This window comes from Thalassophryne amazonica, chromosome 2 (assembly GCF_902500255.1).
Source record: "Thalassophryne amazonica chromosome 2, fThaAma1.1, whole genome shotgun sequence".
Lineage (NCBI taxonomy): Eukaryota > Metazoa > Chordata > Actinopteri > Batrachoidiformes > Batrachoididae > Thalassophryne > Thalassophryne amazonica.
Window position 1 is genome coordinate 81,558,052 of NC_047104.1, and position 13,892 is coordinate 81,571,943.

The following is a 13,892-nucleotide window of genomic DNA, read 5'->3' on the forward strand; positions in this document are numbered from 1 at the left end:
TTTTGAGAAATGTGAAGTTAGCGACACCAGCAACCATTGTCAATTGTCTTCCGGGGGCCAGAGCAGGCGACATCGAAGGACATTTGAAATTGCTGGCTAAGGCTAAGCGTAAATTTGGTAAGATTGTAATTCACGTCGGCAGTAATGACACTCGGTTACGCCAATCAGAGGTCACTAAAATTAACATTAAATCGGTGTGTAACTTTGCAAAAACAATGTCAGACTCTGTTGTTGTCTCTGGGCCCCTCCCCAATCAGACCGGGAGTGACATGTTTAGCCGCATGTTCTCCTTGAATTGCTGGCTGTCTGAGTGGTGTCCAAAAAATGAGGTGGGCTTCATAGATAATTGGCAAAGCTTCTGGGGAAAACCTGGTCTTGTTAGGAGAGACGGCATCCATCCCACTTTGGATGGAGCAGCTCTCATCTCTAGAAATCTGGCCAATTTTCTTGGATCCTCCAAACTGTGACTGTCCAGCGTTGGGACCAGGAGGCAGAGCTGTTGTTAAAGATTTTGTATATATGTTATCACTGTTAAACGTTTGTACATTTGTCTTCTTTCTCATGAGAACGGTGTTGTGCTGTTTTGCACTTCACCCTAAGAACGTACGTGTTATTCAACCTTGTTTAGCTTTGTCTTCTTTCTCATGAGAACGGAGATGTGCTGTTTTGCACCTGTCTTAATGCAATCCTGAGAATTCAATTTTGTTTTGACGTTTGTGATGTGGTGTTTAGTGTGAAGGAGTGTGGAAGACAGGACACTTCAGGCAGATGCAGAACAGCTGATACCTGCAACAGACGAACGAGATGTGCTGACCTGAAGTGTTCTTCCTTACAGCTGCACTTATTGACGTATGCGTTTATGTTATGGGAAGAAACTTGTCTTGCGTCATTACCCCCACCCTTAGGACAAGTTTCTTGTTTATGTGATGAGGGCGTCTCTTAATAAAAAGAGCGGAAAAGCAGGCCAGACTTTAGTGTAGCCTTGGTGTACAGCCTGGCCGCACTCCGCGCGTAATATTTGACTTTCTGTCTCACTGGTGTTTCTTGACTCTGTTTGTCTTGTTAAAGGTTTTAAAAATGTTTGGAGGAGAAAATACCCAACATTGACTGGGGGCTCGTCCGGGATCTCAACAACACCGGAGGTGTCCGGCGGAGGTCGTCAAGTCCAGACGTAAATCCTTGGCCAAGGTCTGATCGATCGATTGATCGTGTCTGCAATTGTCGACCACCGTTGGCATCGTCTGGTTGACGAGATTTTCCCGAAGAAGACAGACAGGAAGTCGAGTCAGTGAGTAAAATTTCTTTGTAAACAGTACTGTGAGTGGTGATCAGATCACATAAACAGTTAAATTCCGCAAGCGATGATACAGAATCGCCTGTTAATGCAAAGCAGTTAAACTCTGTAAGGAGGGTGCGGACTCCTCTACGGTTGCGAGGGACGCAAGTAGTTAAATTCCGGAAGGAGGATACGGACTCCTCTGTTTTAATACGTACAGGAAATCCCGGGTAGAAATATGTGCACTGTAAAAAGGCAGTTAAATTTGGCAGGGACGGCGGAGTCCCCTAAGGCAGGACATTAGTTAAATTTCACGGGAGGGCGAGCTCCCCTGACATAAGAATACGCGTACGATTATTAGGAGTGTTTCTATGTGTAAATAGTGTTTTGCGCAAGTGTAAATAACTGTGTGAAAGTGTAATACTTTGGACAACGTTAGTGACAACCGTGCGTGTGGAAGCAGCAGGCAAGTGATTCCGCTTCCTACGGGGAGGTGAAAGGAATCAACCACACGACGGCAAATTAACTGTCACGTCCAAAGAAAGTGTGAAAACTTCAGATTTAGAACACCCTAGGTGTGCCCCCGTCTGAAGTCCAAATTATAACAAGGGATAAAAAAATATAATAAAAATGGGGGGTAAGACGTCTAAAAATAAGGAAAATTTATCAACTGACGACTGGAAATTTATGGAGGCAAAAAATCCAAAAGCAACAAAGAAATTGGAGACCTGGATAAATAAACATGACTTTGACGGACGACTGAACCTGATCAGCATACAAAAGCTGAAGAAGGAGTTAGAACGGGAACATAAAGGTGATGAGGAAAAGATGCAGAAAGTAGGGGCAGATTTAGTGGCATTTTGGGAGGAGGAAGCAGAGAACAGACAGAAAGGAGCAGAGAAGCGACGATTAGAGAAAGCGAGGAAAAAGAAAGCTGTAGGTAAGGCAGAAGAAGATGTGATAATTCAGCACAGAGAGCCAGAACAGCCTCAACAATCACCGCCGGCTGGATCGTCGGTGACAAAGAGACCTTTATCTCCTCTACCAGAGGATGACGATGTACCGCCACCACAGTATGATTTGGCAGTAAAACCTAAGGTAAAAAGAGAAAAACCAGAAAAACCACAAACACGCAGTCAAGCGAAAGTGCCTACAGCCCCTCCCATGGTGGAACATAGTGATCAGGGAGGTGCCTATCCTATGATAGAAGTACCAAATCCTCGTGCAGGAACAGCAGGACAGCTACCAACCATGCTCGTTTATCGGACATGGAATGCTGATGATATCAAAGCAGCAGTCGACATGATACCATCGCCACATGTCGATATTGAGGGATTTATGCAGGATATAGAAAACATTAGAACATCTTACCACCTTAATGGACCTGAAGTCCAACAGGTGTGGATGAAAGCATGTGGCCCTAAATGGAGTCAGGTACGCGGAGACTGGAATCCTGCAGATCAACAAGGCGTACCACTGACACATGATGATCTAGTCTTGAAAACAAGAAGGGAAGCTATGATTACACGTGCAAAAGGAGTGTTAGGACCAAAGATAAATTATACTGAAATTACCAGGACAACTCAGAAAGAAGGAGAGCCATGGACAGAGTTTAGGTGCAGATTTGAGAATGTGTTTAGGGTCCATAGTGGCATATTGCCAGAAACACCTGTGTATGAACAACAATTGAAAAACGCTCTGATCCAACATTCCAATAAGGATATAAAAGCTTGGATACAGAAACATTGGATTGGATTGCCTACAGGCACATTGGAAGACACACATACACACTGCTGTCATGCAGAAGAAGTCTTAAAACAGAAAAAGACAAGAAACAGCGACAAAGGAGTGTATGTAGCACATGGAGATGATGAAATATATTACCAGCAGCGCAACTTAAGACAGCAGAAGCAGTGCAAACGCCCCAAAAAGCCATGGCAAAATAGACAAGGTGGACAGCCACAACGTCAAGGACCATGGCAACCACAACAGCAGGGAGGGCCACCACGTGGTCCCCTGATTTGTTGGAACTGTGGAAGAGAGGGACATATGTATAGAAATTGTCCAAATCCACCTACTGAGGGAGCAGCAGGGAGAATTCCACAACGGAATAATCCTCCGCAGCCACAGTATCCACAATGACTAGAATCCATAATCCATGATTCCATATCAGATAGGCAGTCTGAATCTGTATGTATGGATCTGTGTGCCTTGCTGGGAAATCCGGTACCAAAACCAGAAGTGACTTTGTTGGTAAATGGACGACCAGTGACATTCCTTTGTGATACAGGAGCATGTAGAACCACATGTAATGACAACATACCTGTCCATCAATTAAGCAACGAACTCTTTAGGGTTCGCTCTGCAAATGGACAAACATCAGACGTCCCTATCACCAAACCCATAACGTTGACAGATCCATTTGGCCTGACGTGTACTATGTCAGTGTTGAGCATGCCACAATGTCCAGTTAACCTCCTAGGACGAGACGGATTGACTGCATTGGGCTTGTCCATAATTGTGGAACAAGGGAAATTAGTTGTTGAACGCACAGGAGGCGTTAACATGGTAAGAGAAGAAAGCGCTGACCCTACATTCCACTATTACTATACATTTGACATCTCAGAAGAAGATGCTGCAGGATGGGGTAAAGATGTCGTCTTGCAAGCGACAGCCCTACTAAAAAATCCTGAACAACAGATGTCACCACCTGACCTGCATGTCACAATGTGGCATAAAGATCCTCCAGGTCCGGATGGTGACTATGAAACTAAATTGAAAAATGTTTCACCTGTGAAACTGACAATGACCGATTTGATTCATGATGGCAACTCAATAGCCGTCATAACAGTAACAGGCGCCACTGAAGATGTATCAAAATTGAAATTCACAGGTATGCCATTACATATGTCACTTTGTAAGCCATATTTGACAGAATGGCAAGAATTGGGACTGACAGTCATAACAGCTTTGTCAGCCTCTGATTGGAGTAGAGTTGGCCCACGAACGGAGTTCAGTCCATCAACCAAGTTGTATAAAGTGCCAGTTAATGTCTCATTGGTGCTGACAGCTGGAACACACATTGATGCGTCCACTTCACAATCCTGAGTGTTTCAGTTGAGTCCTGAAGAGGATGCTCTTCTCTCTTCAGTACCGTCAGGATTGTGGACAACAGGTCCTTCAGACGTAGGACTGATTAAAAATGCACAACCTGTAGTTATAAGGCCAAAAACAGAATACAGACCATGTGTAAGACAGTATCCATTGAAACCTGATGCAATTGACGGAATCAGGCCAGTAATAGAGGATTTATTAACAGCAGGAGTAATAGTGCCATGTCCAGATTCACCATGTAACACACCCATATTTCCTGTGAAAAAGGCTCCGCCCTCAGTGGGGTGGAGAATGATTCAAGATCTGCAGGCAGTAAATGCTGCTGTGATTAAAAGAGCACCATGTGTCCCAGATCCACATACCTTGTTAAATTCGCTGAGACCAAATTCTAATAGTTTCTCAGTAATTGACATAAGTAATGCATTTTTCTCTGTGCCAGTGCATCCAGATAGTCAATTCTGGTTTGCTTTTACCTTTAAAGGACAACGATATACATTCACCAGATTACCGCAGGGTTACGCAGAGAGCCCAACTATTTATTCTCAAGTCATGTCAGCATGTTTAGCCAATTTCGTTCCACCGGCAGATAGCCAACTGTTAGTGTACCAGCAGGGCAACTTAAGACAGCAGAAGCAGTGCAAACGCCCCAAAAAGCCATGGCAAAATAGACAAGGTGGTAGTGTTTTGGTTCAAGTGTATGGCTCAAAATTGAGGCCAGTTGCCTACTACTCATCTAAATTGGATGCAGTAGCAAGTGCTTTACCACCATGCGTACAGGCTGTTGTTGCGGCCTCTATGGCTGTTCAAAGTAGCAGTAATGTTGTTCTATTCCATCAGTTGACATTGAAAGTTCCACATGCAGTCTCTGCACTTTTGTTGCAGACAAACATGAGCCTTTTGTCCCCAGCAAGACATCTTTCGTGCATGTCCTTGCTATTATCACAGCCACACCTTACGATAGAGCGATGTACAACATTGAATCCCTCCACATTGATACCTTTACCTGAGGATGGTGAGCCGCACAATTGTCTTGATGTAGCAACAGTTTGTACAAAAGCACGCCCAGACCTCCGGGACACACCCATCCCAAACAGTACAATCGTGTATGTGGATGGTTCTTCCACCAAAAATGCTTATGGACAAACGCAATCTGGATATGCTGTCGTCACAAATTCAGAAGTATTAGATTCTGCTTCATTGCCATCGTCATTTTCAGCACAAGCAGCTGAATTAGTTGCTTTAACTGCAGCTTGCTATCTGTTTGAAGGTACGGCTGTAACAATTTATACAGACAGCCAGTACGCTTTTAGCACAGTGCATGTGTTTGCAAAACTGTGGGAGGAGCGTGGAATGGTGACGTCGTCTGGAAAGCCAGTGACTCATGCCACTCTCCTAACTGCCCTACTGCAAGCTGTGAAGTTGCCTCAACAAATTGCTATATGCAAATGTGCGGCTCACACCAATGGCTCTGACAGTGTTTCAAAAGGAAATGATTTTGCTGACAGAGCAGCAAAAGAGGCAGCAGCAGCTCCTTCTATTTTTGTTGTACAGGAAACTACCCCAGAGTTGCATTTAGGTCATACACTGCTTGCTGACATGCAACAGCAGGCAACTGACAGAGAGAAACAAATGTGGATAGCTAAAGGAGCTACGTATGCGAATGGCTTGTGCGTATGACCACAAAAGAAACCCATATTGCCAAAAAATATGTTTAAATGGGCAGCTATTATGAGCCATGGCGTGACGCATTTCTCATCAGGGGGTATGATATCGCAATTGCAATCTATTTTTTGTCTTTATGGGTTCGAAGCATATGCAAAACAGCATTGTAGAGCATGCATGATATGTGCAAAACACAACTCACAAGGCAATTTGAGACCCCAAAGAGGTAAATTTCCAACACCACAATATCCCTTTCAAGTGATTCATATGGATTATATACAGCTGAGTAAACATGAAGGGAAGGAATTTTGTTTAGTCATAATTGATGCCTTCTCAAAATGGGTAGAATTGTTCCCTACAAAACATGCAGATTCACTTACAGTGGCTAAAGCATTATGCAAAGACATCATCCCACGATTTGGAATACCAGAAACAGTCTATTCAGATAATGGAGCGCATTTTGTTAATGCAATAGTGCAATACGTAGGAGAAGCACTACAGGTTAATCTCAAAAATCATTGTTCTTATCATCCACAAAGTGCCGGATTAGTGGAAAGGATGAATGGAACAGTAAAAAACAGACTTAGAAAGACAATGGAGGAAACAGGCAGACCATGGACACATTGTGTAGATTTGGTAAAAATGTATATAAACATAACTAGTACCATGGGGTTGACACCGTATGAAACATTGTTTGGCAGAAAATATCGATTGCCATATTATGGACAAATTTGGGATGTACCTGAGGAAGCCAATTTGGCGGATTACATGAGAAAAATGTTAGAAGGACAACGAGGGAGAGTTCCAAACACTGATGATCCCATTTCTCCACAGGAGGACCCTAAAGTGGTACCTGGAGACTGGGTGTTGATAAGAAGCATCAAGAGAAAACACTGGCATTCACCTAAATGGGAAGGGCCCTATCAAGTACTACTCACAACACCCACAGCTTTGAAAATTGGGGAAAGAAGTACATGGATTCATTTAACTCACTGTAAGAAAGTCATTTCTGCAGACACAGACAAACAGTAAGAACAGTAGGACAAGACTAGTAATAGTGTGTGAGCTTGGTGTTGAGATCCAGGTTAGACACGAAAGCTAGCAGAAGACATTAAGAAGCCACTGTTCTGAACATAGGTGTGCTGTAGTGTGCAGATATGGCGAAAGAAAAAATAAAAAGAACGGGGGTTTCTGGACCCCACGGACAGTCCTTGTTATGCTACTTTTCTTTTTTGAATTGGGAGTATTATTAAAAGCCATGAGCACGGGACATGATAATAAGGATCACATCCGCAGATTGCAGAGACCAAAAAGAAGTAACAAAGACCCCAGTCCGATAATTAATGCCACAGTACATAGCTGTGATGGGAATAATGCATACCGATTTGGTGTACAGGCCTGCATTCCTAGAAATACTTCTGTGATCATCTCTGTACCATATAGTGCTCTTACCCATGGAATGCCGGATGGTGACAGAGGGACTAATTACGGAAATAGTTTCTCATGGTATATGACCAACGATCAACAAGATAGGAGATGGGAAACGTTGGTAGCCGATGAATGGAGTAGATGGACACCAAGATGGGCACAAACCGAGTGGGCTAAGTACCAGAGTCAAAGTCTCAAAATGTATCAAACAGATGATAAGCTGTCTATAGTGGTGAATACCACAGAAAAAGGAACCATATTCCCACCTGATATAGAGGGAGACTGTTGGTTGTTCCTCCTTTGGGTATACAAACAAGGAAAAGATCCGTATTTCCATTTCTTCCTCTGTGAAACAGATAGAGTACAGCAACCAATATTGACCGAATTAAGTACGTCAAAGGGGGTGTCCATACAAGCAAAGGGGGTGTCCATACAAGCAAAGGGGGTGTCTGTACAAGGCACAAAAGACATGAAGGCAGATGACTGGTTCCTAGTAACTACTGGAATTAGTGGACAAAATAACAATTGGCTTTTAATGGCAGAACAAGCAGGACTAGCAGCAAAGAAGGACTGTGTTGTATGTATGGGACCCAGACCTATATTACAGGTAATACCGGCAGCATTACCCAAAGACTGTCTACTGACTGCTATGACACAGACATACATTGCGGCAAACAACAAATGTTCTAAGTGGGACAAGATCTATCCAGTGACCAAATTGACTAAGATTAAACCTTTATTCTCAAGCAAAGTTGGGCATGCTAACCATACATGTGTACACTTGACAGGGACAAGTAAGACTTTGGGTAGCTTAAACCACACCGCCTGGTGTAAGAATGTGGTCCATAGTACTCCCACATTCAAACCTGTCGGGAGGAGTGACGTATGGTGGTGGTGTGGGGATAACAGAATCTTTGACAGACTGCCACGAAATGTGTCAGGTTATTGTGCATTAATATCATTATTGTTACCAGTTGAAGCCATACCCATGACCCCTGAAGACGTTACGACATATGCAGCCTCTCTTATTCCTGAAGATTGGCAGAAAGGCGTAGCCAGACATAGAGTGAAAAGAGATTGGAAAGGAGTGGGAAATCCAACATATATTGACGCAATAGGAGTCCCCAGGGGAGTGCCTGACGAGTATAAACTGGTTAATCAAATAGCAGCTGGATTCGAATCTTCCATCTGTTGGTGGTGCTCAATTAATAAAAACGTGGACAGAATAAACTACATCCACTACAATGTACAGAAATTAGGAAATTGGACTGAGGAAGGATTTAAGGCTGTCCATTCACAGTTAGAAGCCACGTCCCTTATGGCCTTCCAGAATCGCATTGCTCTGGATATGTTGTTGGCAGAGAAAGGAGGTGTTTGTGCCATGTTCGGAGAACAATGCTGCACATTCATTCCCAACAACACAGCTGCAGACGGCAGTCTCACTCAAGCCATTGACGGGCTGAGGACGTTGAACAGGAAGATGAAAGAGCACAGTGGAGTAAACACCGAAGGCTGGGATTGGTGGCTGGAAGGGATGGGAAAATGGAGGTCTTTGATTTCTTCACTATTAGTGTCTATAGCAGTATTTGCTGCAATTCTAACATTGTGTGGATGTTGTTGTATTCCATGTCTCCGAGGCCTTGTAAATAGAATGATAACCACAGCAATAAGTCCAGGACCAGGAGGGGGTCCAGCATCATATCCACTTCTGGGGACAGATGACGACAAGGAGGACGATGGCTCTCCTGACCTGTACCCAGACCAATGGAAGTATGATGACCCAGACACCGATGATGGTGACAATGATGACATCACCTCTGGGGTGTGAGCCTAGAGAAAACATACCATGATGAACCTCTTAGTGAAAATCTCAAAAAGAAGTGCTAAGCTGAGTGATGCCTACTGTATGTTTTAACAGGCGATAAACAGGAGGGGAATGTTAAAGATTTTGTATATATGTTATCACTGTTAAACGTTTGTACATTTGTCTTCTTTCTCATGAGAACGGAGATGTGCTGTTTTGCACCTGTCTTAATGCAATCCTGAGAATTCAATTTTGTTTTGACGTTTGTGATGTGGTGTTTAGTGTGAAGGAGTGTGGAAGACAGGACACTTCAGGCAGATGCAGAACAGCTGATACCTGCAACAGACGAACGAGATGTGCTGACCTGAAGTGTTCTTCCTTACAGCTGCACTTATTGACGTATGCGTTTATGTTATGGGAAGAAACTTGTCTTGCGTCATTACCCCCACCCTTAGGACAAGTTTCTTGTTTATGTGATGAGGGCGTCTCTTAATAAAAAGAGCGGAAAAGCAGGCCAGACTTTAGTGTAGCCTTGGTGTACAGCCTGGCCGCACTCCGCGCGTAATATTTGACTTTCTGTCTCACTGGTGTTTCTTGACTCTGTTTGTCTTGTTAAAGGTTTTAAAAATGTTTGGAGGAGAAAATACCCAACAGCTGTGGTCTTATACACCTCTCTGCAGCTTCTCTCCCCCTGCCATCCCCTCATTACCCCATCCCCGTAGAGACGGTGCCTGCTCCCAGACCACCAATAACCAGCAAAAATCTATTTAAGCATAAAAATTCAAAAAGAAAAAATAATATAGCACCTTCAATTGCACCACAGCCTAAAACAGTTAAATGTGGTCTATTAAACATTAGGTCTCTCTCTTCTAAGTCCCTGTTGGTAAATGATATAACAATTGATCAACGTATTGATTTATTCTGCCTAACAGAAACCTCGTTACAGCAGGATGAATATGTTAGTTTAAATGAGTCAACACCCCCGAGTCACACTAACTGTCAGAATGCTCGTAGCACGGGCCGGGGCGGAGGATTAGCAGCAATCTTCCATTCCAGCTTATTAATTAATCAAAAACCTAGACAGAGCTTTAATTCATTTGAAAGCTTGTCTCTTAGTCTTGTCCATCCAAATTGGAAGTCCCAAAAACCAGTTTTATTTGTTATTATCTATCGTCCGCCTGGTCGTTACTGTGAGTTTCTCTGTGAATTTTCAGACCTTTTGTCTGACTTAGTGCTTAGCTCAGATAAGATAATTATAGTGGGCGATTTTAACATCCACACAGATGCTGAGAATGACAGCCTCAACACTGCATTTAATCTATTATTAGACTCTATTGGCTTTGCTCAAAAAGTAAATGAGTCCACCCACCACTTTAATCATATCTTAGATCTTGTTCTGACTTATGGTATGGAAATAGAAGACTTAACAGTATTCCCTGAAAACTCCCTTCTGTCTGATCATTTTTTAATAACATTTACATTTACCCTGATGGACTACCCTGCAGTGGGGAATAAGTTTCATTACACTAGAAGTCTTTCAGAAAGCGCTGTAACTAGGTTTAAGGATATGATTCCTTCTTTATGTTCGCTAATGTCATATACCAACACAGAGCAGAGTAGCTACCTAAACTCTGTAAGGGAGTTAGAGTATCTCGTCAGTAGTTTTACATCCTCATTGAAGACAACTTTGGATGCTGTAGCTCCTCTGAAAAAGAGAGCTTTAAATCAGAAGTGTCTGACTCCGTGGTATAACTCACAAACTCGTAGCTTAAAGCAGATAACCCGTAAGTTGGAGAGGAAATGGCGTCTCACTAATTTAGAAGATCTTCACTTAGCCTGGAAAAAGAGTTTGTTGCTCTATAAAAAAGCCCTCCGTAAAGCTAGGACATCTTTTTACTCATCACTAATTGAAGAAAATAAGAACAACCCCAGGTTTCTTTTCAGCACTGTAGCCAGGCTGACAAAGAGTCAGAGCTCTATTGAGCTGAGTATTCCATTATCTTTAACTAGTAATGACTTCATGACTTTCTTTGCTAACAAAATTTTGACTATTAGAGAAAAAATTACTCATAACCATCCCAAAGATGTATCGTTATCTTTGGCTGCTCTCAGTGATGCCGGTATTTGGTTAGACTCTTTCTCTCCGATTGTTCTGTCTGAGTTATTTTCATTAGTTACTTCATCCAAACCATCAACATGTTTATTAGACCCCATTCCTGCCAGGCTGCTCAAGGAAGCCCTACCATTATTTAATGCTTCAATCTTAAATATGATCAATCTATCTTTGTTAGTTGGCTATGTACCACAGGCTTTTAAAGGTGGCAGTAATTAAACCATTACTTAAAAAGCCATCACTTGACCCAGCTATCTTAGCTAATTATAGGCCAATCTCCAACCTTCCGTTTCTCTCAAAGATTCTTGAAAGGGTAGTTGTAAAACAGCTAACTGATCATCTGCAGAGGAATGGTCTATTTGAAGAGTTTCAGTCAGGTTTTAGAATTCATCATAGTACAGAACAGCATTAGTGAAGGTTACAAATGATCTTCTTATGGCCTCGGACAGTGGACTCATCTCTGTGCTTGTTCTGTTGGACCTCAGTGCTGCTTTTGATACTGTTGACCATAAAATTTTATTACAGAGATTAGAGCATGTCATAGGTATTAAAGGCACTGCGCTGCGGTGGTTTGAATCATATTTGTCTAATAGATTACAGTTTGTTCATGTAAATGGGGAATCTTCTTCACAGACTAAAGTTAATTATGGAGTTCCACAAGGTTCTGTGCTAGGACCAATTTTATTCACTTTATACATGCTTCCCTTAGGCAGTATTATTAGACGGTATTGCTTAAGTTTTCATTGTTACGCAGATGATACCCAGCTTTATCTATCCATGAAGCCAGAGGACACACACCAATTAGCTAAACTGCAGGATTGTCTTACAGACATAAAGACATGGATGACCTCTAATTTCCTGCTTTTAAACTCAGATAAAACTGAAGTTATTGTACTTGGCCCCACAAATCTTAGAAACATGGTGTCTAACCAGATCCTTACTCTGGATGGCATTACCCTGACCTCTAGTAATACTGTGAGAAATCTTGGAGTCATTTTTGATCAGGATATGTCATTCAAGGCGCATATTAAACAAATATGTAGGACTGCCTTTTTGCATTTACGCAATACCTCTAAAATCAGAAAGGTCTTGTCTCAGAGTGATGCTGAAAAACTAATTCATGCATTTATTTCCTCTAGGCTGGACTATTGTAATTCATTATTATCAGGTTGTCCTAAAAGTTCCCTAAAAAGCCTTCAGTTAATTCAAAATGCTGCAGCTAGAGTACTGACGGGGACTAGCAGGAGAGAGCATATCTCACCCGTGTTGGCCTCTCTTCATTGGCTTCCTGTTAATTCTAGAATAGAATTTAAAATTCTTCTTCTTACTTATAAGGTTTTGAATAATCAGGTCCCATCTTATCTTAGGGACCTCGTAGTACCATATTACCCCATTAGAGCGCTTCGCTCTCAGACTGCAGGCTTACTCGTAGTTCCTAGGGTTTGTAAGAGTAGAATGGGAGGCAGAGCCTTCAGCTTTCAGGCTCCTCTCCTGTGGAACCAGCTCCCAATTCAGATCAGGGAGACAGATACCCTCTCTACTTTTAAGATTAGGCTTAAAACTTTCCTTTTTGCTAAGGCTTATAGTTAGGGCTGGATCAGGTGACCCTGGACCATCCCTTGGTTATGCTGCTTTAGACGTAGACTGTGGGGGGGTTCCCATGATGCACTGTTTCTTTCTCTTTTTGCTTTGTATGCATCACTCTGCATTTAATCATTAGTGATCGATCTCTGCCCCCCTCTACAGCATGTCTTTTTCCTGGTTCTCTCCCTCAGCCCCAACCAGTCTCAGCAGAAGACTGCCCCTCCCTGAGCCTGGTTCTGCTGGAGGTTTCTTCCTGTGAAAGGGGAGTTTTTCCTTCCCACTGTAGCCAAGTGCTTGCTCACAGGGGGTCATTTTGACCGTTGGGGTTTTTCATAATTATTGTGTGGCCTTGCCTTACAATATAGAGCGCCTTGGGGCAACTGTCTGTTGTGATCTGGCGCTATATAAAAAAAAAGTTGATTGATTGATTTTTCCATGTGAAGTTATGCTGTGTATATATTGCGCAACGGGAGGGGCTGTCCCCATAAGTGGTCAAATCCCGCAATATCACATAGGGTTCAAATGAGACTGCACTGCCCTATTACACTACGCATAAAGTAGTAAAAATCTGGGTTACACACCAACACCGCACACTACAATTTATGAATGCATTTCATTAAACTGTGTATAAGCAATATTAAGAGCATAAATGTACAGATATTAGAGGCCTAATAGATAAGAAAAGTGCAGCATGGTGGCTTAGTGGTTAGCGCTGTTGTCTCGAAACAAGATGGTCATGGGATCGCTTCCCACCTGGGGCCTTTGTGTGTGAAGTTTGCATGTTCTCCCATGTTTGTATGGGTTCCCTTTGGATGCTCCGGCTTCCTCCCACTTCCAAGACATGCAAAGGGAAACTAAAATGACTGTAGGTCTACAAGGGTTTTGAACCAAGGAGCCTCTGGTCTGAAGCT

At 42.7% G+C, this 13,892-nt stretch overlaps 1 protein-coding gene across 2 annotated transcripts in view; it reads right to left on the minus strand.

The window, feature by feature from the left end:
* The window catches only part of LOC117526402 (hexokinase-1-like), a 71,273-nt gene that overhangs the window by 12,954 nt on the left and 44,427 nt on the right, over positions 1–13,892 (minus strand). The window lies entirely within an intron of this gene.